Source organism: Ischnura elegans, chromosome 6, assembly GCF_921293095.1.
Source record: "Ischnura elegans chromosome 6, ioIscEleg1.1, whole genome shotgun sequence".
Classification (NCBI taxonomy): domain Eukaryota; kingdom Metazoa; phylum Arthropoda; class Insecta; order Odonata; family Coenagrionidae; genus Ischnura; species Ischnura elegans.
The window spans coordinates 36,951,307-36,974,981 of NC_060251.1; positions in this window are offsets into that span (position 1 = coordinate 36,951,307).

A 23,675-nucleotide genomic window follows, 5' to 3' on the forward strand; every position below is an offset into this window, starting at 1 on the left:
AGGAAAAATCTAGGGTAGAGGCCGGAAATGATGGCCCCCCTTTCTACAAATGTGTGAAATGAAGATGCCTAAGGTTAAAAGCCTATTTAGAGCTTAGAAAGTTAAAATTGCGACAGTTTAACTATGAAATCAATCTATATACTACTCGGGTTAAGTTACTCTTTATTTCGCCTTCTCATTTCGCCCAGCGGTGGCTTCCCCCTTCCCTTGCTTCGGAATAAGGAAGTCCAGGAGTGCAAGAGAGAAGGACAGCCAAGATCGCCTGTCACCTTCAGAGATTCACGCGTGTTTATGAGTCACAGACCTGACACCTATGCTCCGTCTCAGGACTTCCTAATTACGTACTTAATAATGCAAGCACAAGATGTGTTCGATTGTGCAGGATGAAAATGCTCTGCTGCCAGTTAGAAATGCACACATGTCTACGAGTCACTTATGCACACCTCTATGCTACATTTGGGAATATTATCATCATATTATACTCGTTATAGTTCGCTCAAGGGATTTATAGGATGGTTAAAAGGTGTACTGGATAGATAGTTTTCCTAATAACAGCTTTTTGTGTTTAAGTCCAAAAAAAAAGCGATAACTTTGGGCTCCCCGAGTATAATATACTCGCACTAGATAGCAAAAGAGGGAAATATTTTCATTCCCTCAATGGAGTGCTTCATAATGTAGCCTCAACACCACGAGACAGCCCCTTTTAGGAACAGAGCCTAAATGGACGTAATATTGGTTTCCTCGTCAATTTTTGAAAGTTTTTGCAAATCGATTGAAATACCAACGGAAATTCATTACATGCATAATTACAAGGATATATCTTTCACAGTATAACGCCAAAGTATGAGGAGTCTAAGCTACTTACTATGTAGAAGAGGGAGTGCAACACAATGAATGAAAGGAAACAAAACTGGCGAAATGAATTCGATTGAAGTGTTGACACTGGATTGAAGATGACCAGTGTAAGGGACGGTGTGAATAATGAGCTCCGCGATTTACAATTTGGGAGAAAAAGAAGAACAAGACGGTAAATTATTCCTAGACACAAAAGAACACTTTCGTTAATGGAATATGATGTATTTTTCTCAGGATTTATTTTGGTAAGGGACCTTGATTAGTTTGCTTAATAATAGTTTTAAACATTAGCGATAATGAGTTGCTACCCTCCGCTGAATTTTAATGACTGAATAAAGAATGATAACATGTTGAAGGGAGCATTACCCTGGGCTCATGCTATTAGCTACTTCTTATTCATCTCCTTCTACGCCGATGAAACCCGAAATAATTGTTTGCAAGGATTTCCTGGAGCAAATGTGATTACATCCCGCGCGTAAATTACTTTCCATGCGAGCTCCCACTACTAAATTAAATCCGTCACATTATTTGTCGCACCCTGACCACACGCGTAATATACCTTCACAGACAGAGGCGTCCCTTCACACAGACTCTCGCGCCCTCTGCGGCTACACAGAGCGTGATAATCTCCACCTTAATCGTGAGGCATGCCCTGTCGTATATGTGCGTGTTTGTGCGTGCCAAGTTTACGGCGGGCGGGTAGCTCACACCCCACGTCCAACGGTCCAATTTCGTGGCAAGGGCGTGAGTAGAATTTATGCTTCGCGTTTAGAAGATGTTATGGCGGCGGGGTAGAAGGGTTTGCCGTCGCCTTGCCTGTAACGCTATACGTACAACCCTCCCTGGCCAATGGTTTTGCTGTTTACCGTTCCCTCAACGACGCCAAATAACTTTAATGCCGACGGTTTACGAGCCAGATTACTGGTCCGATACACAAGAGGGAAGCTTTAGCTGCCACGACACTGACTCGTTCACGATTGTCACGTACAAACCCGATTCCCACGGCATCGCCATCCATAACTGGGTGGACAAACAAAACACGTAAGATTCATGCTTCTCTGAAGATGTATATTTCATCCTCCGGTAACAATGTTCCTGATCTGAGTCAGGGATGGGATTCAGATCTCTCTCATATTTCACGAGAACACTTTGTATTAAAGGCAATTCAGTCAACGAATTCAAGCCAAAACTGCAAACTACAATTTTAAAGTCCATTTTAAAATGTTACATTCCAAATTCCATATAATCTAATATTTTACAAGAACACCCGGTATTTAGGGCAATTAAGTCAATGAAGCCAAGCCAAAAAAGTGTAAACTACAATTTTAAAGTTCATTTTAATTTTACACTAAGAAAATTATATAACTTACGGGCAACGTTGATCCGTTGCCCCGCAGCAATGTCATTATCATAGCATAAATAAGCATAATATATATGATACTGAAACGATTAGAAGAGATATTGTTGTACATCAAGGTCAGAAAATGGAAAAGAATCGTTAAAAATCGAAAAATGAAGCGGCGACTTACACGTTTGCGATCAAAAACTATTCATGTAAACATATTTTACAATAAGTATTTTTGGGAAAAAATACGAATAGGCGTCAAGAAAAAAAACAGCTTCAACATTTTCACTTAAGTTTCTGTCATCCTTTCTTAACTTTCAGTATATTATCTATACGACCAAAAGTAAGCATGCATTCATTTTCTAAACGTATTATTTGGTGACCACGCAACAGGAATTTGGAACGTAATGGGAATACCATCTCGTTATTCTAAAAAAAGAGAATACTTGAATTAAGCCAACTCCTTGGAATTTCGTATGGGGTATTATGTAAAGAAATCCTCCGAAGCAAAAAAATTAAACTATTTTGAAATACTAATAAGATACTATAAATGACTGTATTGCTGCAGATAGACCAGTGAATAAGTTTATGTAATGCAGATTTCATTTTAGGATGTAAAAATATATATAAAAATATTTGGAGCAAATAAATTCAAGACAAAACATTTTAACATCCAAAGTTATTAAAGACAGTAACTATTACCCTAATCAACTACATGATTATGCATACGAAAATTTACAGTTGAAAGGGAATTATAACTTACCACGGAATGAAATTTTTTCTGAAGTGCCACTCATAAACATGACTTCAAAGGCGTATAGCACGTTAACCTGAAGGTAAAAATGAAAAAGCCTTATAGTTCTGTGCTGAAGTACCAGATATATCATCCTGTGTATACCACCGTCGGATAAGTGATAGTATTTTAATATTAAATATGATGGAATAAATAGCTACAATCCATAAACGTGAAATACTATATAATAATCAAATCTATGTTCTGTTAAATGCAACATTCAATCCTGTGTATACCACCGTCGGATAAGTGATAGTATTTTAATATTAAATATGATGGAATAAATAGCTACAATCCATAAGCGTGAAATACTATATAATAATCAAATCTATGTTCTGTTAAATGCAACATTCAATTCTGGCGAAAGAAAGACAAAAATAAAAAGCAAGTACGAAATAAAAATTCCAAATTTAGAAATTTAGCACGAAACCACACAACATTAAAAAGGAAGATATAAGTTAAAGGAACAAAAATAATCATATTTAATTCAGTTAGCTTGAACCGAAAACCAAACCTAAAGCGAATAAAATGCCAGCAGTACTTCTTTCTTTCAGTTTCATTAATGCTTTTGTAGCATAAAGATGTTTAAAGTTTCCAGTATTTGCTCCGTGAGTACCATTTTCTGAGGACGATGGACGAAATGGAGCTTGAAACGTTGGACGAGATAGATCCTCTCACTCGGCAGGACACCTGAAAGAACTACACCCAGTTAATTTTTCGGAAAAGAAATAGATCCTTCATGGCTCAAATTTTTGTTCAAAAGTTTTGTAAAACCTAAAAAGGGCAATATTGAATGTAGACGAAAACTCAAAGAACAGCATCGGTGAACCTGTGCAAATGTTTGGCTCATACTGAAGAATCCAAGTTTTCTGAAAATCAATGATCAAATGGTTGATGAGAAAGGCCTCTCCCAGAAGAATGATAGAAGCATAAATTTGGTTATTCGGGAGTATGGTGGCCATCATATATCTCACGTGATACACAAACCTGTGTTCACATCGTAGTATTTTAAGTCAAAAGGGCTTTAATTGAGTATAGATGAAAAATTAAAGAATAGTATCAACGAAAGAAAAAATTTATAGAGACGCATTCATGTGAAGCAAAGCTATTATGAACCTTCAGCGAGGTCGCGAGGATACGTGCACTTGGCGCGAGCGGAATGGCCGGCTGCGCGGAAAAGCCACAATGCCTTCGTGAAAATTTCAACGCGTGCTTCAATTGTCTACACGCCCGTGGTGTACGGCGTTACACGGGTTTGTGGGATGGCGGCACGATTTCTCTCATTACGCCACGAGAAAAACAAAACGGTTCTAAACCTCGGCTAGCCTGTTTACCAACACAATCTGATGCGTGGATTCGCCGTCGGCATTATCGCCGGCGTACCTTGGTGTAGGTTCAAATGAGTAGCCTCGCGAGAGGCCAGTTCGTGTTTGCGCGGAATCGCATGGATTCACGGAAAAAAACGTTGCGTTTCCATCCGTTCCACTGCCTGGTTACAGCTGAGTTAGTGCCCTTAATAATGCGCGGAACCTAGGTAGGCGTCTAGCGAAGGATAACTTCCAGTTTGCTGTAAATTATTAAATTTTTGAGTTCGATTTTTTTTTACTGCGACGGCCTTAAGGATGATTGATACAAAATTTTTGATATTTCTGAGTGACAAAGACTAATATTTTACTTGCAAGAGGTCTTTAGGTTCTTTAATAAAGGCAGTAAATTACTGCTCATCCTAATAAATCTGACAGAGGTGCTTTTCTTGCTTGAGCAATGCAAAATCTACATTTATATATCTAAGGAAAAGAATCGTTTGTACTATGATCATAAAAATGATACAGAATAGATGATGACAATTTAATCCGATTTATCCGTACGTCAATTCTAAAACCCACTCCCACAAGTATTTCCCAGCTAAATCAATGAAGCAAATAAATGATCAGCTTAATATCAGTAATCGGAAAAAATAACAATAAAGGATTGCATTCCACGATTATTATTTGTATGAATTTTGCAACATTTTCATGACTTAGGGGAGACAGAAAAATCAACTTAGACAACATTGTATACTCTTGTCATTGTAAGCAGAAACGTAGACGAACACGTAAATAAACCTCATTCCTATTTTAGACATTTCATCAATCTGACCTATGATATGATAGTGCAAGAAGTTGGCGGGGAATATTGATAATTTACAATCAAGAGGAGCAGTGGAAACCCAAGTGCAGCCTTTCCAATTCAGGAAAGGCACTTCTCTGCCAACCGCCAGAAGCAAATTTTCACCCGAACGAGTTTCTCTTTACGTAAGCTGAGAATAGTACAAGGGTAAAGAATAATGTAAAAATTGGCAGGAATGGGAGAGAAAGAAAGGAATTTTAGTCAAAGTGGAGTGAAGTGGGAAGGATGAAGGTGTTTTGGTGGCAACTGAAGCGGGATGAATTGATACCGTTTCCAAGGTAATATCGGAGACACCCACGCAGTGGATTAAGTTGTAACAAGGCCCGACCATCTAACTAAATAGTGTGCGATCGAACGAATGAATGGCTTCTCGACTGAAGCTCCCACAGCAAGCGATGGAGGGCCTACAAAAGCCAGCCCAAATATGTCTGGCCATTCATATCTATTTTCGCAGGCTCTGAGCGCCTTTTGTCCGGAGAAAAAGTTATCACTTTCACACAGCCATCCAGCCTTTCCGCGCACGCATCGCTTCCTGTAATGCTCACCGAAACATTTTCATTCACTCTCAAACCATCGAGTTTTGGACAGAATCCAAGCATTCCCTTCTCTTCCTCCTAGCCTTTCTCCAACTTTTTTCTCGAATTGAGGGATCGATAAGTCAGTAGATCAAAAACCAGTCAGCCAAATAGTAAAAGAGCAAACGTTATGAGTAAAATGAAATGCGATTCTTTCAGCGGCTATTAATTAAATTTACCGTAGTACTTTTATGTATATAAATATACATGTCCTAAATTTTAAGTTAGAGCATGCCAAGTGACCAGAAGAAATTATTATATTATAGGCTTTCCACAAGTAAGGTAAGAGTGATTAAAATCGAAGAAACTCTTCTCCAAACACCACCAGATGAGTTTTGCCTTATACAGCAGTGGTTTTCACCACCCAGGTGACACGATGAAATGCCTTTGAATGTGTTGGGCATCCGTTAGAGTGGTGGCTTCACATTATGTGGCCTCCAGATCTTAGCGGTGCTAGACTTTTTAGAGGTTACCCTATTAGAGATGGGTCGAAAAGAATGGAACTGCCAAAACAAACTTTCATTGAAATAAACTCGTTCGAAAATGAGCAGTTCTCCATAACTTTTTGTTTACTGTTCATGTCTGCACTGTACCTTTGCGGCGCATTCGGTCCAACAGGTATGTTCACCAAGAGGTATTTTGAACTGCAGTTTACTCCTGTAGGTTCATTGTGGTTACAACAGATGGCGGTTACAATGCAAATCATCCAAGGCCGACGATGTGCGTCATAGACGACCGAGCCCCTCCCATCGTTTCTCTACCATTCCCTTCAGTCCACTTAAACGAACAATTTTACTGCTGAACGATTCGAACGCCCTAATATTTTGAACGGGCGTTCAAAATATTCGGGCATTCGTTTTAACCGTTCTTTTCCCCAGTCTGATCATTTCTCAGAGGCCGTTCGTTTACCCACGGTGTTCATTTTGGAAAGGCTGTTCGTTTCCTCTGGCCGATCCTTTGGGATCCCGCGTTCATTTTGATCTCGCGTTCATTTGAGCATTTGCGTTCCATATGACGTACAGGATGCGATGGATCAGGCTAGCGGTCAATTTTCGGGTCGGTTATCGGTTTGTAATTTTTGCTCGAAGGACCGAAGTTAATTTAAACATTAGGTTAAAACTTTATTTTGATTAGTTATATTAATGCAAAAAACTATTTCAGCAAACGATAAAGATAAACATAAATTATTGAATTCAATCGTGTCAGGCGAAGCATGATGGAGCTTCTTCATGATGTATCCCAAAGGAAAAACAATGGCAGGTTCCACAATTTATAAAGCACTGCGACCGGTTTCAATACATACATTGCCTGATGATTATACTATGCATTAAAACCTGTCGCAGTCCTTAATAAACTGTGTAACATGCCATTAGCTTTCCTTAATGATAAAAATTTTTAAATTATGATAAATATCCATTATTTCTGTTGTTTGTAAATTATTCGTAATGATATTAACTTTTAACTGGGTTAATCTAAATTTTGTTCTGCGTTGCTTTAAGAAGTCTGAACTGATGATTTTGGGAAACACAAATTTTGCTCCAACTTTCTGCAAATTACTTTTTTGTGGTGTAATAAGACATCGAAGGGGAAGGACATTGCACTCTTCTGGGGTAAGTCTACGAAGGCACATATCAATCATTTTCGAAGGAATGAAAAAGTTATGTTATCTACGGCGATTTTACTCGATGACATTAGGTTTTTCACGTCATGACACTTTATGATTTATATTGTGATCACTTAGATTAATTGCACATAAATTCACCTCAAAGTATTAACTCTTCCTTTGTTTTCAGTGTTAAATATGTTACAGAATTCCGTAGCAATAATATATCTTACTTTTTATACATTATACCAAAAGAGCTAATTTGGCAATGAAACCGATTATTTCTAACCGTCTTACAAGTGCTATTATTGACTGTTAATCGCATCGTTAGGGTCGATAGATACCTGACAAAGGCTGTAACAAGGAGGAAAAATTGATATCTTACCGATGAGTCAAAAAGGGAGGTTCAAAAATGAAGTTTATACTCAAAATATTTATAAAGAACATTTAGCTGTATATGAAAGTCTTAGCCGATCATAAGATGATCGTTTGAAAACTTATCTACTGCTAAATACACGAATAACTTCAGACGCTGAGTTGATAAATACTAATTCTGGCTTATTCTGCAAGTGAATTACAGATGTTTTCCTGCACACGGAACCAAGTAACGGCCCAGGACAGAATTTGCTTTAAATTATTAGATTATGCTGCACAAACCATATGATACCACACTAATCTTTCATATACTCTAACCGCCCGATAAACAGTATTTTCTACCTGAAGGCCCCGGACCGTTCGATATTTTGAACTGTACTTTTTACTGAACAGCATCAAAGTGAGCGGTTCATCAAAATCAACCATTTAACTCACCTCTATAACCCTGTCTCTAACAGAAAACCACCTCTCTACCCTATTCCCAGGAGAGTATTGTCTGTCATAATAGTATTGAGAGTATTGAGGAAAACTCAAGAGCAGTATTCCACCCATCGGATGTGGCGTTAAGCCGATGTCCCATCGGCGCCTTTCGCTATGTGCACTAGGGTGGTGCGAAAAAACTCAAGTTACAAATTTCGTGTCGCTATAGCGCGGCAAAGTTGCGATACGTTAGTACAAGAAAAACAAAAAAAGACTTATTAAAATCGGACGTCATCTTCCGATTCCGCAAAGCACCTGAAAAAATGACAAAAATGAAAAAAAAAATTGTTTTTGTTTGTTGTAAAAAAATAAAATAAAATAAATATCTTTTAACGATATAGCAAAAAATGATTACAAATAGCATATATTTTTATTAATATATGCATATTTATGGTTTTTAACTGTTATTACCGATCGCACAAGATCTTCGCTCTCGTCCGACCGCACCTTGAATATGCAGCGAGCATATGGGATCCGGTGCAGAAAGACTTAATTAACTGAATAAAATTCAAGGGAAGGCTGCGCGTTTCGTCAAAAACTGCTACGGGCGTACAGACAGTGTTACCCAGATGTTAAGCGAGTTAGGCTGGGAGCCGTTGGAGACTCGGAGGCTGCGCGCTAGGCTTAGATTGCTTGAACAATTGAGAATGGATATCTTTAAGAGCGACACAGTGAACATAATATTAGAGCCACACTATATTTCCAGGTCCGATAGAAGTGATAAATTAAGAGAGATGTTTTGCCGAACGGATAGATATGCGAATTCGTTTTTCCCCCGAACCATAAAGGACTTTAATAAACGCTAGTCCCAACTTCGTTTGAGCACTTAATTTTTTTTTTAGCTGTAAACGGCTGGTGTCCTAACACCCCCTGCCACACGCCTTTTAGGCGGCTTGCGGGGTATTATGTAGATGTAGATTAAAAATGTATAAATTTTGAAATTTAGCCGGTTTTTCAAAGTTGTGTAATAATTACTTAAGGTAATATCTTAGTCTAAAATACATGTTTGATTATGCAGCTCTTCCTTTGTTTATATATGATTTAATAATATTTAAATAAGCCAAAACTCACCGCGGAGAGGTGGCTGCACTTTGAGTTCTACCCACACCCTCCATCCATCCAACCAATTAGGGTTACTGCTATTTACAATATTTAAATTTTTTGTCCTTCTTTTAAATTTTAGCTTTTGAAAACTACTTTGTACTGCGATTTAGTGGTGAAGTCTGGCATAATGGACCTTGATTTTAATATAGCCCTAATAAATCCATCTCTGGATCGATAGCCACAAAGCTTAAGGGATGCCTCCGTTTTTTTCATAATGTGCACTGTAGTGTAGACGCAAAGTTCTAGCCTTCCTTCCAAACCGTTCACTCACGGTGCAAATGACCAAAGTTGTCGGTTGCTTTCACCAAGCACCACCAGATATAGGGTTTTTCAGAGGGAATCTGCAATATGTACTTCAGGAGCTGGGAGAGGATACAATTTTAACCATTTGTTGTTCATACACGTGGGGTCGCAACTCCTTGTTTACTTAGCTTTGGCAACGCAAATATATATTTTTGGATACATTTCGCAGCTACCATGAAAACGTTTTTTCTTGGGTATCCAACCTTTTCCGAAATTCTATTTAATGCTCTGGGTTTTTGAGTACACATTAAATAATTATGGGTGGAGAAAAATGCGTGATTATAAAAGTCTGAAAAAATTAATCTGAAAATTGGTTAGCTTGCACAATCAAATTGTTGATACTAACTCAAATTTCTCGTTTAATTAAGCCCCAAGATTAATTGTTTCAGGTCCCAATCATATTATCGCAAATTTTTTTCCTCAACTGTAATTATTTAATGTCCTTAACAATCCAGAGTATAGAATAAAATGTAAAGGATTGTCGTAAAACACATACATGAATCATATAAGTTTGAAAGACTTGCTATTTCGTTCACCAAAAACAATTAAATTTCGACCTAATTAAGATACATGATTTAGATTAAAGCACTTTAAATAACGTTATATTTTAAACTAAAAAAGCGAATACAGAGGTTAAAACATTTTGACGTTTCTCCTCGTTTCTCATCTACACAGTATTTTACGAGAGGAACTGAGGTTTAATTGAAAAACCACAGCAATTCTTGAATGGCAAGAAAAACCGTTTTCATGCTAACTACAGAGTGCATTAAAATGTTTTCGTTGTCATACCTAAGTCACTAAGGACTTGCAACCCCATTTTTATGGACAAAAAATGCTTAAAAATGTCTCCCATACTACCTCCTGAAGTATTGCAGATTCCTCCTGAAACACGCAGTATAATACGTTATACACGGAATAAATTTTGCTGACTCATAGTCCACGTATTCGTTCGTCGCTATCAGCTCTTCCAGTCTCTTCCTGCATTCATTTTCTCTTCATCCGATCTCTCTCTCTCCTTTTCCCCATCATTATCCCCCTCCCCTTCCCTCTAGCCGCCTTCTACCCCACTTCACCCTGGGTCCAAAAAAATTTTTTTTCATGCACTTTGGAGTTACCAGGAACCAGTTCTCGGATATGCAGTTACTCCTGTAAGTGCATATCCGAGAGTGGATGGTGAAAATCACTGCTGTAAAAGGCAAAATTCATCTGGTGGTGTTTGGAAAAGAATTGCTTCGGTTTTAATCACTCTTACCTTACTTGTTGAAAACCTATAAGACAAATAATTTCTTCTGTGCACCTGGCATGCTCTCTCTTTTGTGGAATCATGTAATACTCTGGATTTTCAAGGACATCAAACAATTAAGGTCATAGGAAAATGTTCAATTATGATCGTCTGAAAAAATCTCAAAATGGGTGAGATTGCTCAATCGTATTGCTGATATTCGCTCAAAGCTCTCGTTTAATTGAGCTCAAAGATTTCACCGTTTTCATGGTAACTGCAAAGTGTATCAAAAACAGTTTGCATTGTCACTGCTCAGAAACTAAGGAATTTCGACTACACCTACATTTACATAGTCGTGAGTTGCGACCCCATGTTTATGGACAAAAAGTCTTAAAATGGTCTCTTCTACCACCACCTGAAATATCGCCGATTCCTACTGAAACACCCTGTGATGAGATTGCGCAATCATATTGTTGATTTGACTTGCTCAAATTTCTCGTTTACTTAGTCTAAATCATCAATTGTTACCTCGTGAATTATTGCAGATTTCTCCGCAAATATCCTTTATAATTCATTCAGAATTTAGAACATTTTGCAGAATCCCAGTTCTCGTGTTCGTTGCTTTCATCCCTTACAGATTCTTCCTCTACTCATTTCCTCCATCCTCGTCACAAGAATCCGTCGGCCCAATGGGACATTAAGCCGTGGCCCTTTTGACACCTTTTGGTATGAGCACGCAAACGCCGACGCCGGGTTTTTCTCTACCCTTCCTTTCACACCATTTACTCAAGGTGCAAATGACCCAAGCTGTCGATTACCTCCATAGAGAATGATATAAAAAAATGGGGTCGCAACTCCCTAGGTATTGAGCTATGTAACGTAAAAATTTTGTAGGATACTCTTCGAAGTTAATATGAAACCAGTTTTTCAAGGGTATACAGCCTTTTGCCAAATTTTATTCAATACTCTGGATTTTTGAGTACATTAAATAATTAAGGCTAGAGAAAAATGTGTGATTATAATTGTCAAATAAAATTAGTCTGACAATTGGTGAGCTCGCACAATCATATTGTTGATGCTTGCTCAAGTTTTTCGTTAAATCAAGCCCACAGAATAATTACTTCTGGTAATCATATAATCGCTCATTTTTCTCTTTAACCTTAATTATTTAATGTCCTTAACAATCCAGAGCATAAAACAAAATACAAAGGATTGTCGTAAAACAACATATTTGAATCATCTAAGTTTGAAGGACTTGTTACTTTGTTCTTTGCACTAATGCACTTTGCAATTACCATGAACACGGTTTTTCTAGGGTACCCAGCCGTTGCGACATTTAATCTAATGCTCATTAAATAATTAAGATTGGAGGAAAAAGTGTGATTATAATTCCCTGAATCGATTTATATTGTTGATACTCGATCAAATCTCTCGTTTCTTTAAGGGCGAACATTAATTTTTAACTCCTGAAGTATTTCAGATTCCTCCTGAAACACTTTGTATAATAGTAATTACACTTCGGAGACTCCTATTCCACATGTTCTTTCGTTGCTATCACCTCTTCTAGTCTCTCTCTGAACTCATTTTCTCTGTCCTCTCTCCTTCTCTTCCTTTCCTCATCATTATCCTCCTCCGCTTCCCTCTTCCCCCTGCCTTCCAACCCACTTCACCCTGGAGTGCGTTCCCATTTGAATTTTATGAGCCGGAGAAATGACCTCCCTCGGTCCATCACATGCACCACGTCTATCCTTATCAGCGGCCATTATGCGTCGCCTCTTCTCTCACCCTTGCAAACACGCTCACATAATTCCACAACCCACCCTCAGCCATAACGCTGCTCTTGCAGCCAAATACTAGCCTACCATCGTGGTGGTAGACGGCCCTTCAGAAAGGCCTTCTACGCTCTCAAATATTGAATACGCTTCAATATCAGTGATTTCATGCCTCCCATAAAACACGTAATCGATTTGTGAATTCCACAATCAATAAAGATCAGGAACAACTGAGTGTGTGAGACGCGAAATCGGACTGAATTCATTCGCCTCATCAGGCTCGCCAACAAAAATTTTACGCTGCCTCATTTGGACCATCTTATTTGCTTTCAAATGTTTTTCTTCTTCGAAGATATTTTTATTAACGATGAGTCTGAATTTGCGTCTTATAATGAAACATTGGATCGGCCGTCATGAGTTTACCAATCCCTAAATGATCTAAAAAGAATAAAAATGGGTCAAAAGCAGTCAATTGGAGGTTTTAGGCTTCATTTTGCGGAATTTCTAAGTGGGAAAAGAAATACCACTATCTGCATTATGCGCTCTGCCTTTATTTTTTATATTCAACACACCATAAACAGTACTTTTTGGGCTTTGGTTCAACAAAGAACAATGGACGACCACAAACAACCAGGCCCCGATTTAGGGAAACCTAACCAGGCAGGACTCGAATCCGAGACTCTCAGTTTGGCTGATGAGGACAGCACCTCGCCGCAACAAAGGCGATTTAACATAACTTCACCACAGTATGTCGTTATGATGTGAAGCTTCTTGACAATGACACATTGTGTCGAAAGCACCAAGAATAAAATGTAGAACATGTAAACTGTGGAAGCAAAGTTTCCTTTCCTCACCACTAACGTCTCCTTAGAAATGTATATGGATATTTAAAAGAATTACTTCGTTATAGATTGTATAAAAAGTAATTTTCCCTTTCATTATTCAAAAGATTGTCCTCTTCGAGGCTGCAAACCAATTCAATCATTGCATTTCATAAATTTTTATTTTTGCACCCCATGAAGTTTCGTAGGTATGTGGTGACATGATTTTGTATTCAGTCGGAAAGATTCCTTTCACTTTTGTTCCAAAAACGGAGAATGTGAAGTGGACGGAGAGGAGGAGGAAAGAAGAAGTGCTTTAGGTGAGGAGAGACAGCTTCTAAGTGAAGTACGGGAGAGACAGAGGATGTGGAAGGAGCTAGTATTGAGTGGGAGGGGATGTTGAAAACAGAGCTCGGTAAACGAGGGAGAGGAAGGAAGAGAATAGGGGTTCTTACAAAGATCAGAAGTCGTCTATGATTTGCAGATGAAAGTCCATGGAAAGTAGGGATACTGCCAGAATACTTCGTAGGTACTCCATACAAACATACCTCAATTAGTGGAATAATTTAGCACTTTAACTCTTTCCTCAAATGCAGTTATTTTATAGCTGGCCGTTACGTTAGCTTAAAAATTCCCTCAGTCTAAAAAAGACATCTTACCATTGAACGGATAATGATTATCACACATTGCACTGAAAGGGAGAGGATACGATATTTAGATAAAATGTAAGAATAATAATAAAGGCCCTATAGTGACGGAAGTCTATGGAGAAAGGTGCGACCAGCAGCTTCTTGAATACTCCATGGAAACCTAAATAAATCGGTAAAATACTTCCATAAGTATAATAATTCGCACACGGTTTTTCCATAGCTCCTATTCCACGGCACATATCGCTTCCCACCCTATTCGTTGGATTGTCAACACCCGCCACCAGCACCACTTCTTAACCTTCTCCAGGGTTTCCAGTATTCTCTCGTCAGCTTTTTAAATTTTCCATATTTACAAAGTGCAGCTCTCTTAAAGACGAAGGACAATTTAGATGCTTTAAAAAAGAGCTAGTTCGACCCTCAATCTAATTGAGTCCTCCAGTGTAAGGGGGAAAAATGAATTACAATAGCACTTGATCTTTTGGCAAAACATCTTCATTATTTATTCGCTTTTGTCGGACCAGAAAGAATGGTGCAGTTCTAAGATGACGTACTTCATGCCAATATGAAATATAAAAATATTCTTATTAATTTTTGCGAGTCTCTAGCGGCTGACGGCCTAATGAAAGAGCATGGTAATTCAGTAATTCACATATTTCACAAACCAGTATGATAAGCAAGGCAAAAATTCTGCATCAGGCATCTGCGGTAAACCATGAGGATGTGATTAGTATTTACTATCATTTTTTAATCAAATGTCATCTCATGTAATTATTAACCATTTAGAATTTTTAACTTTCGTTGGGTTCATTTGAATTCCAAATAAGGAATTAGAATATACCATAACCGCTTTAACTTTCAAATTTGAACGTTCATCGCAAAAAACAAGAGTCGTTCCAATATATGAGACCATTCGCTTTATATAAAGCAAACTAAAAGTGATTATGCGACATGAAAAGATGGATGCAAGTATTAGTTATGTTTTAAAATAAAAGTTCACCCAATAAATCACTGCGCTCGTGTAAGAATTTGTCTTTTCACAATGTAAAAAATATTGAAATCGATTTTTCTAAACTTTGGGCCTTTGGAGAGGAAATGTTTCCCCTTATTAGAATACATATTTAAGTAATTCATTATCTTTTGAAAGAATAATTAAATTTATTTTCATTTGAAAGAATAATTAAATTTGGGAAGTACGTCGCTGATGGGTCACTGCACGGGGTAGCCGAGGGTTGGTGTATGATGACGAAATACGGGGAGGGGTGTTATGGAGTGGTGAGTGTCATCCGTAATGGTTTCTCAGAAAAAACATTGAAAAGGGGTGAATGGTGAGAATACAACTGCTCGTTAACTAATGTTATGTTGGATGAGGTTTGGCCCACTAAAATTTCCAACTGCTCGAGTGCGTCAAGTCAAGCGAGGTGCTGCTTATTAAGAAAGGGCGGAGAAAATACTTGGTAGGATTCGAAGCATTAACCGCAGATTGGTATACAAGGTAATTGTTATAAAATTTTAAGTATATCGGCAAAATAATAATTTTTCTGGGAACACTTTAAGAGCATTTATACCACGGATGCAAACATAAGCTTTGCGCCATTCCGCAAACTATTTCACGTACCGGCGCGCGGCGCGGATCTAACAACCGCAATTCTAAGCAGTAAATATCAGGGACTTAAAAATATTTCCACCCAGAATCAAAGTTAACGTAACGCTGATGGAACATTCAAAATATATGTTTTCAATTTCATTCTATCATCTTATGGTTAAAAGTTGTGCGCTCAAATATTATCACGGAATTACGTAATTCAATCAGAAAATTTTACGTACAACCAGAGAACTCGCAGGAAGTTAGTTTATTAAATAAGAATAATGTAAAATCTCAATGTAGAGTACATCAATAAAATACTTTATAACTAATTAGCAAGTAAATGTATGACTGAAAAAATTGTTTTACTTAATGACATACAGGCTTCAAACTTGCCTGCTACTGTCGGCGCAAGAGTTTATTAAAAATCTTATTTTACACGTTTTTCTCCCCTAAATTTGATTTTGACATCTCAAAAACACCAACAATTAAAGGGAAAACAATTAAAAGAAACTTAAAACGAAAGTATACGTTTTTTATCATGCATTCACAATGGAAACTCCTCAAGTCTTTACACAATTTACATCAAACTTTTTAAGTTCATATGAGGGGTAAATGTTTTTCACAAAGTATCACCTGAGGTTCCGATCTTTTAATTGCCAGTAAAATAATCCCTTTTCCTAGCAAGGTGGGAATAAGCGGCGTAAATTTGTCAAGAGATTATATTTAATTTCAATTTTTACACGATAAGCATTACCAGAAAATAAAACGGTTGCTGCGAAAAAAAAGATTTATGTGCGAGAAAACAATTTTTCTTTGAATCCCAAAATTATATTAACAAGAGGAGAAAGTTATTTGAACACACCGGAGCAACAGTCTCCGTTTTAATTGCTTCATGACTCGCAACTAAAACACTCCCACAATACGTACATCTCCGCGAAATTTAATTAACTTTCAACCTGGAATTTAAAACAGAACTGAGGCTGGAAAGCGAACGCGTGTTATGAGAAAATTCCTTTTCCTCTGGAAAAGATTACCTTTGCCTCTCGAAATAGCATACTCGCAGCTTCTTTATTAACGGAATTAGCTGCATTAGGAAACAAAACAGGTATTTGACGCATATTTAAATTCATGTGTACCTTTTAAATGGTGGAGGTGAGACCTAGATCGTGATTATCTGTTAGCCCACTCCTAATGAATGTAATATATGACCACATGACAAGAAAATGCATTACATTGAACAAGATAAGATTTGAAAAGAGACGCATCACAGAAAAGTATAAAATAACAAGAATTAAAATAAGGGAATAAGGACCTACATAAAACTAGGGACATAAAATAAAATAAGGTGTGTTTGTTGAATTATTTTCCCCAAAACTTTTGATCTCTTGAGTCATTCTGTTCGTCACGTTTTTGGATTGGTTGTCTAGTAGCAATAATCGGAAGGTAACCTTAAAATAAGGAATGCATCCCAGAAATCTTAACAATCATCATACACGTCACGCCTAATGTTTATAGATAGGGCTCCCCCAGAACTTGGCTCATTTTTTTGCAGCTCTAATTTGTGAGAGAGAGAGAGTTACACCATTATTACAGTTCGCGATGCGAAAAGTGAAATTAAAAAAGGCGGAAAATGATAATCTGACGGTATTTGAGAGGGGGATATGCATTGCGCAGTGGTAACAGATAAGGGTAAAACCTATTAAAATGGGCAGCTGGTGAAAATTAAGAAAAAAATCCTAGGATAGAAAATCAGGAGGGATTTCTCTAGCAATGGATGATAGGATATGAAATAGAAGTTACTAATATCATTGATAGAAATGGAAATAAAGCATTGGAAATTTTCAGATAAAATGATTTGTGAACCCGAAGTACACTAAGATGTTAACTACTTTAACTATCCATTTCGTGAAACATTCATTCCGTTACTAGTTATCGGCCATCCCTCGTTCTTACTGTCAGCTCTAATCATTCCTTTCTCTCATTTCGGGGAGGAAGAGCTTATTTTAATTTCCTCATAACTTTCCGTGCACGGCAATTGAATCATTCCTCTCGTTATTTTCACGGATTGGCGATGCAAAGTTGTTACTGTTAATACTGAAAGTACATAAGTGGAAAGAGTGAAGCATAGAAAGTCTCCCTGCACTGAGAATTAATTACCTCCGTTCAAAATGATAGAAATATAAATAAAATATGAGAATTTTTCAGATCAACTAATTGGTGAACCTGATGTGCACATGGATTTTTACCTACTTTAATTATCAATTCCGTTCAAAATGTATTCCTTTATCAGTTATGAAATATATTTCGTTGTTAGTATCAGCTCTAATCTGCCCTTTCTCTCATTACGGAGAGGGAGATCTTATTTTAATTTACCTTTCCGAGCATGGCAATTGAGGAAAACCTTATTTTAATTTCCTCATACCTTTCCCCTTTCCATACTGGACAATTGAATCATTCTTCTCATATTTTCACGGATAACGAAAAATATAATTGGGCCCCAGGTGTAGGAGGAAGTGTGTTGACATTAATATACCCAGGAGGAAATTTCGATCATCAGGGCTTAACGATGAGCATTCTTTCCCACGATCCAATCAACAGTGTAAATCGACCGATCCTGACCCAATTATTACGTCGTGCGCCCCAGGTGGGGTCTCCGACAAACATGTCGGCAACAACGGCCTGGGCATTACACTGCTGCTGAGGCTTTATTTGATGCGAAGTAGATGGCTACTTCCCTCCGTTCATTCAGAACAACTGCAGCGCTATGGGAAATGGGTTGACTGAAAACAAAGTTTCTTTTTTTATATATATATATATATATATACCTACTAGATATATATATATATATATATATATATATATATACCTACCTCCAAGAATTCTCGTGCTTATTATTTTTTTCAAAACTCCACAGTTTCAATCATCTCGGCAATGTTTACGAAGTGATTCCGAAGTGGTTTTATTGGCGCATGATCAAAGAGCGTAAATTGGATTCGATGTGCAAATAGAGCTAATGTTTTGGAAATGAAGAACATGCACGTATTTAGTGGCATCAACACAAAACGGTAGAGATCTCAAAATTTTACTCTGCATCTTTTTTCCTATGAATATCTATATTCTATATCATACACATGCTGACGGGTTGAACAGCCTAAACTGAGGTATTGTAATCTTCGCCACAGTTAAGTCAACTACTTCGGAAAGATATGAAACCTTTCACCTAAATTACCGAATGCTTGGAAAAATTATGCTTTGGCGAATATGGCATTTCGCAAAATAAACGTGTGGAATCACAATGGTGTTAACGAGCTATAAAAGTGTAATATTAAAAAAATTTGCCATCTTAAAAAGAAGCTTTGAAATAATCACCCCACACCTTACAACGACATAATAGCCCTGACATCCTACAAGGTGGCTCCTACAATAATCTCCATTTTGAATTACCAGCATATGATTTTGGATTAGACGGATAAATATTCTGATCGGTCTCAATTTCAATGCCTCGATTCCCCAATCACACTAGAAAAAACTAATCCATTAGTTTTCTGCTGAAAATTGATATGTCCTAAGATAATAAAGGATACATTTTTTGGCTATTTAAGGTAACTGTATCAGTTATGGATTAGTTAGTTATGGATTCAAAGTAACTGTACCAGGAGCTTCCTTGATAACCGGAGATAATTTGGAGATGAAAGATTGTAACACGATTTTATTGTGTTGTGGCTCACTTCCAATGGCTCGGTTCCCCAATTAGACGAACAGTATGTTAACAAACCGTTTGCATTCTGCAAAAAACTGATACGACCTAAAGTATCAGAGGATGCATTTTGCTTGGCTACTCGAGGTATTCAAGGTAGCATTTGCAACTTACGAAATAACGGGAGATAATTAAGACGTGAAGGATTATAACAAGAGCGGGGAATATTTAGAAAGAGGTGATGTACAGAGAGATCCCGGTTTTGGTTCCCCCAACAATACCCTTATCCCCAGAAAAGCGAAAAAATGTTTAAGTACAGGCTAATAAAGAGGAGATGAATGTTCCCTGAAGTATCAAATAAAAACTTTCAATTTTTCCTTCCTGAGTCTATGAGTAAAATAGGAACAAAACATCGAAACTGGAAGATTGTACGTGGTGGATGGCCTCCATATTATCAATATGAGACACTTTGTTACTTTTACAAAATATAATTTGTGGAAGTATCAAAGAAATATTAAACGTTAGGGATGATAGGGTTACCCTAATAAGAGGCCCTATATTCTGATTTGAATCAATTACAACGACCCCATTCCCCAATTAAACAGAGAAATATGTTTTGGAAGTAACAAAGTGTCTGTCATTGATAATATTGAGCGCTTTCATCACTTACAAGCTTCAAGTTTCGAATATTTTGTGGGTACAAAGTAATCTTACGGTCCTTTGGCCATCGGATTGTGAAGATATAACGTAGGCACATAAACTATCGAAACCTTTTGTTTTTACCGTGTAACATAGACATTCCCCTGAGATAAACTCAATGGCATGACCATGTTATTATTCAAGTAAAAATATTAAAAATATATTTCATCTCAGTTTATTTAACTGAAATAGTACTAGAAACGGCAAACGATTGAGCGAAAGAGAAATTTTCCATCATTGAAAGAGACAGTGACATAATCACCGAACCAATCAGCCAGCAACTCATGCAATGGTGCCTACCTTGCTATACTTTTTTTCTATTTTGGATTGAACTGGTTAACATTCTTATCAGACTCAATTTCAAATGGTCGATTCCCCAATTACACAAAAAAATCAAACCGCTTGCTTTCAGCTCAAAATTGGTATGGCTATTTGAGGTATTCAAAGTAACAGAACCAGGAACTCACAAAACAACCGGATATAATCCGGAGTTAAGGGCTTGACGTTAGGAACGATATTAAAAAGGGAAGACCTAATAAGAGGTCCAATAGTCTGATAAGACTCAATTCCAACGTATCCATTCCCCAATCAAACAAATAACTAGACCTTTCTCTTTCTGCTGAAAACCGGCACTGCTAAAGGGAATAAAGAATACATTTTTTGGACTACTTGAGGGGTTTCAAGGTAACAGTATCAGGACCTTACGAGATAACCGGAGGTGGGGGATTCCAAAGCGAGCAGGGAATACTAAATGAATAGAATCTGTGACATAACCACCGAACCAAACAGCCTGAAATGTGGCTCCCACAATAGTTCCTACGTTGCATTACATATTTCGACTTTTGAATTGAGCTGCTCCATGTTCAGATCTAACTCGATTCCTAAGGCTCTCCATTCCCCAATCACACAAAACGAAACCGTTTGCAATCTGCTCAAATTTGATAGGTCCCAAGGAATAAAGGATACATTTTTTGGCTACTTTAGACGTTCAAAGTAACGTTATCAAGAACTGTTTGATATTTTAACTTTTTGAAACTAATAACTACTACGTCTTAATGGAATGAATGGATACATTTTTTGGGCTCCTTGAGGGTATTCAAAGTAACAGTATCAGGAAATTTTTGAAGCTGAAAAATGATACGGTCTAAGGGAATGAATTATACCTATAATTTTTGGCTACTTTTTGGTAATTCAAAATAACAGAATCAGGAACTTAACGAAATAATCGGAGATAACTCGGCGGTGAGGGATTCTGCGCGAGCTGGGAATATTAAAAGGGGGGATCGCAATAAGAGATCTCGGCTCTTCGCTTCCCCCAACAATACCCTTTTCCCCCGGCAAAGCGTCAGCTCGCGGTTAAAAGGATGAGGGGGTGGGAGGAAGCAAGACGTGAGGGCTGTTGAATTCCGAACGCTCTAAGGGTGCGAGAAGAATCCTTTCGGTTTCGTGGTGGTATGGGGAGAAACCTATCACGGGGAGCCGAAGGAGCGATGGGTTTGGGAGGGCATTATATGAAGTTGGCGAGGACCAAAGGGTTCTTTGGGGAAGAGAAATTCGTGGAGGGCGGATGGAGCCGGGATTGGCCGTGGTTTTCGGTTCCTGCCGGCAGGTGGCATGAGGGGGGGAGAGAGGTCTGATTGGTTTGATACGGCCCGAGTAAATCACGGATCGTATGGGGATATTATCTCCCTCCCTCCCTCCCCTCTAACCCCCTCCCCTTTTTTCCCTCCCCTTATCCCTGATCTCATTTTCCCCTATCTCCGAAACACGTTCGTTCCGCTGCGAAGCGTCGACGATGAAAATAGGACGCCCTCTGAGAGCTTATTCCCGGGATCAGCCCCGATATGCATCTTTAAGGGTTACTTATGCTCCCTCCCTCGCCTTTGTTCTTATTTTTTTTAATCTCCTCCCCGGGATCTTCCGTTCAATTGGAGCAACACACCGCGGCTTCCCCTCAATCTCGCGGTAAATGGCCAAAATGGAAACAATGCAGACTTATATTGAACGCAGTGGCGCGAAAAAAGAAAGAAAAACCTTTTTCTACATTTTTTTGTATTCTAACTTAGCATTAAATTGGAGCAAAATGGCAAAACAATAAAACCTTGCTCAAACATATCACAGTAAATGGTAGAAAAGTACGGATGGCCGACTTACAGTGAACGCCGTGGCGTGACGAGGTAAGAGGCAAATCTTTATGCGTGCTTTTTTTATTGTAAAAGAACGTTAAATTAGAACAACATTGCAAACCAATAAAATCTTGCATCACCTTCTCGCTGTATGTATGGGAAAAAAAGGAAAAAAATGCCGAATTATGGTGAACACCTTGGCGAAATAGAGGAGACTAAACTCTTTTAGCATTATTTATTTTAATGGAGGAATTAATTGGAATAGCATTGCAAAATAATAAAATCTTACCTTACTTTCTCTCTGTAAATGGTAAAAATGACAACATTTCGACTCATTTGAACACCGTGACGCGAAAAAGGAGAATAAAACCTAGCCTCACTATCTCGCAATAAATTACGAAAAAAGAAACATGCCGAATGAAACGACGTGGCGCAAATACGGAGGACAACATGTTTTTACCTGTCTAAGATTATAAATTTTGTTTATAATCTTATATAGCGAGAAATTAGAACAACATTGAAAAAAAAGAGAACTCATTACAAACTTATCATCTTGCAATAAATGGCAAAAAAAGGAAAGGTACCACCTTCAAGTTAGCGCCGTTTCGCAAATAAGGGGTATAAAATGTTTTTGCGTGTATGATTCAAATATAATCTAAAATAGCGATAACTTCGAATATCAATATTAAACAAGAAAAATATTTGAGTGTGTACCATACACTTATACATATAGTTTCATAAGAAACCAGAGAAGCACTGCACAGCTCGCATATTTTTTTCTATTTAGCGATTTCAGTTTTTATTTACACCGCTGGTATTATAGAGGTAAAAGAAAAATCTTAGCTCGTTTCCCGCTAAAGATTTTGCGAATAACACATTTTTTTAAACTAATAAGCATAGAAAACCAAAAAATTACGGAGAGTGCGATTTCCTCTATTCCAATCTGGACATCATTTTAACTAGGCAATTTCATTTCTCGATTTTCTATAGAACTCATTAATTGGTATTCATTCATATATTTACCTTATCATTTCAAAGCATCGAAATGTAACTAAAGGCGACTAATGGGGTTTTATTACAGTTAAGTAAAGGCAATCTGTAATTGCACAAAATACAAATGACGAACATAAAACCCTTCACTGAAAAATTAGCTACGTATTCAGCAATATTTTCCATCATTTGTAAATGAATTTACAAATTTCATCGGAAGTAAAGAAGCATGGAGATTGGTAGGGAGAGACTGTAATTAATTTTTTTATAAATTAAGGGGAATAATTTACTGTTTTTAATTATAATTTAAATTATTTCCTTCCATGTACTTTTTTAATTGTTCCTCAACATCGTACCACTGCATTTGATAATTCATTTTCAGTTGTTGGGTCAAGGCTATGGAATGGTACTCCAGAACCAATCAAAACAGCAAAATCGCTGATGTCTTTTAAAAATTTAATGTTCACTAAAATGCTATTGCAAGAAAAAATGTAATTGTACCAATATTCCA